Genomic DNA, 6,000 nt, shown 5'->3' with positions numbered 1-6,000 from the left:
CCAAAGTGGCGATTAGTTTCGCTTTAGATTTATAAATTTTTAAATGAATAAATTAATGTGTTTATCTGTTTTAATTTAGCTTGCAAACAAATAACATGAATAAACACTCCGATAAACGTGTCGTGGATCTTTAGTGTATCAACTGAGCTAAAAATATAATGAAGAAAAATTTAGAGACGAAACACAAGGAATCTGCAAGTGCAGGGAAAAACCTTATTTATTTATTTATTTATTTATTTATTTATTTTCGATTTAGTTCTTTTTGTTTACATTCAGTGTGAGAAGAACACTGTGTGGATTCACAGACACTACGTGAATTAACAGCTTTAAGATTTTCTTAAAGGATTTTAAAAGTTGATTAAAGGCTGAATTTCAGTGTATTTACTGATCACTTAAAAAATTCTGACAGTTTCAGTTTAAGTCACTTCCCCTGAATTATTAAAGAGAACGGAATGCTGTTAACAAGAATGTTTAAGACGTCACTTTACTAAAGTTAGTAAATTTAACATTTACATTTATTTAAAGTCACTCCTACTTTTAATAATAATAATAATAATAATAATAATAATAATAATAATAATAATAATAATAATAAAGGGTTTTAAAGTTCTGAGTATATTTAATGAATTTAAAAAGTGCAGTAAAGGAAATTAAATACACACTAAATGTAAAGCTCCTTTAAGGTTTGGATTAAATGTAATTAAATTCACATTTTCCCCGAGTCAGAGCTGAAGGTTTAGTATTTATTCAATTAAAAAAAACGTGTATTCACATTAAAACTCACAGGAACAATATTTTACTGTTTTAAATTAATAAATAAACAATTAATGTGAAACTGAAGAAAACATTATTTCAGTAAAAATTAAACTAAAGGTTTATAAATGAATGCGAAAAGTTTTACAGGCACGTCATCATCCTCATTATTATTATTATTATTATTATTATGTTGTTGTTGTTGTTGTTGTTAAAGTAAAATGTAATATAGCTGTCGTGCTCAATATAATATAATATAATATAATATAATATAATATAATATAATATAATATAATATAATATAATATAATATAATGTTCCTCTGAGTGACTTTATTGTGATTATTTTCACAGTTTAGTGTTTGTTGATTCTCTTTTGTCGGATTTTTGTGGTTTGTGTTTTCGGGACACAGCTCTCTCTCTCTCTCTCTCTCTCTCTCTTTAGGGTGTAACATGGCGGATAAACACGTGTTGTAAAGAGTAAACTGTAATCAGTAAATAATCAGTAGTGCAGTTCTGCAGGAAGTGAGAGGCGCGCGCGAGGCCGGTGGATGAACACAGACAAACGCGCGCGCTGTTCGATGTGAAACAATACGGCCTTGTGTTTCCTCCTCACCAATAACACCATCACCACCATCACCATCACCACCATCACTACCACCACCATCACCATCATCATCATTACCATCACCATCATCACTACCACCACCATCATCACCACCATCACCACCATCATCATCACCATCATCATGACCCCCTCTCCTCTTCTTCTCTCCTTCAGCGGTTTTTTTTTCATTCTCCATGAATGTTCAGTTTGATAAAGGAGTCCTAACATCTCTCTCTCTCTCTCTCTCTCTCTCTCTCTCTCTCTCCTTCTCTTTGAGCCCTTTGTTTTATCTCAGGTGAATTGTAATCATGTGATCAGAAGAACAAACCCCTCTCTCACTCCTCCATTAGCCCCTTAAATGAAAAAATCAGGAACAAAAAGCAGTTCTGTGTGTTTATAAAAAAAAGAGAGAGAAAAGACAGAAAGACGAGTGTGTGTGTGTGTGTGTGTGTGTGTCTTTATTTCTCCTCCAGTGTCCCTGTACAAACGCACATAAACTCCGCACAAACACGCACCTTTCCCCGCTCAGCTCTCACTGCACGCGCGGGGAGGAAGTTCATCCAGACCGGCTTCCGCCCTGAGCGCACGCGCGCTTCCTCCTTCCTCCTCTTTCCTCCTCCTCTTCCTCCTGTTCCTCGGGACCCACTTTACCGTAAGTTTATTATTATTATTATTATTATTATTATTATTATTATTATTATTATTGTAAGTGTGTGTAATGACCGCAGTGAAGCTGTAGGCACCTGCTGACTCTACCTGAGACAGGTGTGTGAGAGCTGCAGCTCACACTGCACTGATGTGGACCGGTCCGAAACCGCACTCCACTCCACTCCACTCCACTATACTCCACTATACTCCACTCCACACTCCTGCATGCAGTGCTGTGTGCACACCTGGAAGTGTTGATGCATGTCCTTCAGCAGCTGCGCACGCAGTGTGTGCTGGAGCTGGAAGTGATATTTGTGTATTTATTTTATTTTATTTTTCTGTGTGTGTGTGTGTGTGTGTGTGTGTGTGTGTGTGTGTGTGTGTGTGTGTGTGTGAGAGAGAGAGAGAGAGAGAGAGAGAGAGAGAGAGAGAGGATACTTTACACGAAGCTGTGTATGAGGGAGACACAGTGGAACATTACAGAGCAGAAACTTTAAGGTTCCCCAGAGGGACACAGCATGAAACCCCTTCAGGACAGTGTGTGTGTGTGTGTGTGTGTGTGTGTGTGTGTGTGTGTGAGACAGAGAGAGAGAGAGAGAGAGAGAGAGAGAGAGAGAGAGAGAGAAAGACTCTGTGCACTAACAGCAATAATAATAATAATAATAATAATAATAATAATAATAATAATAATAATGGAGGTTGTGTTGTGTGTAATTATGAGACGGTGTTTTATTTCAGTGTCTCGCGCGCTGTTGTCAAAGGATTCATAAAAATGTTTATAATGGAATTCGCGTGCGGGCGGATAGATAGATAGATAGATAGATAGATAGATAGATAGATAGATAGATAGATAGATAGATAGATAGATAGATAGATAGATAGATAGATAGATAGCCGGTGCTGACAGTGTTTGCTGCGGTGTTTGTGTTTGATTATAAACTCCTCTCTTCTCTCCGCGTTTCATTTCGCGGCGCTTTAAATCCGCATTAAAACTGATTCAGAGCTTTATTTTAATATTAAATAAAATTATTCAGAGCTTTATTTTAATATTAAATAAAATTATTCAGAGCTTTATTTTAATATTAAATAAAGTTATTCAGAGCTTTATTTTAATATTAAATAAAGTTATTCAGAGCTTTATTTTAAAATTAAATAAAATTATTCAGAGCTTTATTTTAATATTAAATAAAATTATTCAGAGCTTTATTTTAATATTAAATAAAGTTATTCAGAGCTTTATTTTAAAATTAAATAAAATTATTCAGAGCTTTATTTTAAAATTAAATAAAATTATTCAGAGCTTTATTTTAATATTAAATAAAGTTATTCAGAGCTTTATTTTAATATTAAATAAAATTATTCAGCGCTTTATTTTAAAATTAAATAAAATTATTCAGAGCTTTATTTTAATATTAAATAAAGTTATTCAGAGCTTTATTTTAATATTAAATAAAATTATTCAGCGCTTTATTTTAATATTAAATAAAGTTATTCAGAGCTTTATTTTAATATTAAATAAAATTATTCAGAGCTTTATTTTAATATTAAATAAAATTATTCAGAGCTTTATTTTAATATTAAATAAAGTTATTCAGTGCGTGTAAAGACTGTGTAGGACTCAGACTATCAGACTATCAGACTCGGATCTCAGGGTTATTCAGACCCGATCATTATAAATAATAATCAGTGCACTGTGAGCTCGCGCGCGGCTCCGGCGGGGACATTTACTTTATTAACACCGCGGTTCTGTGTGGTTCTGAGGTTCTGTGTGTGGTTCTGAGGTTCTGTGTGCGGTTCTGAGGTTCTGTGTGTGGTTCTGAGGTTCTGTATTGTTGGTGTTTATATTATTAGTAAACGGTGTTTTCACTGAACACAGGTTCGGATTTACAGAAGTCTTAAACTGCAATGAACATTAATAATAATAATAATAATAATAATAATAATAATAATAATAATAATAAATGTGTGTATATTGTGTAAATGCGCCGAAATATGAAACCTAAAAAAAACAACAACTGCGTTTGTTGCAGAGAAATAAGGGGAATAAATGTTCCCGCAAATAAAAAAAAAATCGGGCGAGAAAATAAAATTAAAAATAATTGTTGTTGTTATTGTTGTTGTTGTTTGATCATCATTGCGGTAAAACAAACAAACCAACGTGTTAATAAACAAATTAATAACGAAAGAAAGAAAGAAATTGATAAATCAATAATAAAAATATATAATAATGATAATAATAACTGCACTGAGCGATCTATCTATCTATCTATCTATCTATCTATCTATCTATCTATCTATCTATCTATCTATCTATCTATCTATCTATCTATCTATCCCACTCAGATACTGGGAATATTCACACACACACACACACACACACACACACACACACACACACACACACACACACACACACACACACACACACACTCTACTACTTCTACTACTACACTATCCCACTTTCCCCAGTATACCCCTGTGTTTACTCTCCCACTTTCCCCAGTATACCCCTGTGTTTACTCTCCCACTTTCCCCAGTATACCCCTGTGTTTACTCTCCCACTTTCCCCAGTATACCCCAGTCAGGACTCTCACTCAGTCTGATTAACACTACTGCAGTCTGTACACACACTCACAGTGTGGATTATTATTATTATTATTATTATTATTATTATTATTATTATTATTATTATTATTAAATGTTTATTGATAATAGTTTGTGCAATTGATTCTGAGTCTAAATGAAATAATTAATTCTGATTGTTTCTTTTATCAATTTTCTTTTAATTCCGACATTTTTATCACGTGTTCATGACGTCACGGCAAGATAATCTATAGAAGTATAAATGGAGCGAAAAAAGTAAAACAGTGTGTGTGTGTGTGTGTGTGTGTGAGAGAGAGAGAGAGAGAGAGAGAGAGAGAAACGTTTTGATAAATATTGATATAACACTGATTACTCCAGTGTGCCTATAAAATAATTTTATTCCACTGTATGCTTTCCTTTCACGTTAAACGACTGATACACAAACACTGCAAGCAGCAAACACTGCAAACAACAAACACTGCAAACAGCAAACACTGTAAACAACAAACACTGCAAACAACAAACACTGTAAACAATAAACACTGCAAACAACAAACACTGCAAACAACAAACACTGCAAACAGCAAACACTGTAAACAACAAACACTGTAAACAACAAACACTGCAAACAACAAACACTGTAAACAACAAACACTGTAAACAACAAACACTGCAAACAAGAAACACTGTAAACAACAAACACTGCAAACAACAAACACTGTAAACAACAAACACTGTAAACAACAAACACTGCAAACAACAAACACTGCAAACAACAAACACTGTAAACAGTAAACACTGTACATCACCACAACATGTCAACAAACAGCTCTAACTAATAATAATAAAAGCCAAATATCATGATAGAAATCTGATTGTGCAGATGAATGTTTGTGTGTGTGTGTGTGTGTGTGTGTGTGTGTGTGTGTGTGTGTGTGTGTGTGTGTGTGTGTGTGTGTTAACATGTGACTGTGCTGTGGTAGTGATGATGATGATGGTTGCCATCGGAAACAGTTGTTCAGGAGATCCTCGTGAGTGTAGGGGTCATGGGGTCACACTAAACACACACCATGAAGGGTCTCATGACAGGATGATACTCACACACACACACACACACACACACACACACACACACACACACACACACACACACACACACACCTGATCTACCACAACATGGTGTGCTGGAGGAAAATGGAAAACTTGGATCACTTTTTGGAGTGATCCAAAAAGATGAATAAGAGAAAGAGTGAGACAGGGAGAGTGAGACAGAGAGAGTGAGACAGAGAGAGTGATGGAGACATTTATCATTTTTGTCAGAGAACGAAAGGTTGCCCTTTTGTCCATTCTGTAAACGGAGGAGAAAATTCCTCGGGGAATTCCTGAATTCAGATCAGGAGAGAGAGAGAG

This window comes from Neoarius graeffei, chromosome 22 (genome assembly GCF_027579695.1).
Source record: "Neoarius graeffei isolate fNeoGra1 chromosome 22, fNeoGra1.pri, whole genome shotgun sequence".
Taxonomy (NCBI): Eukaryota; Metazoa; Chordata; class Actinopteri; order Siluriformes; family Ariidae; genus Neoarius; species Neoarius graeffei.
This window is presented reverse-complemented; position numbering follows the sequence as displayed.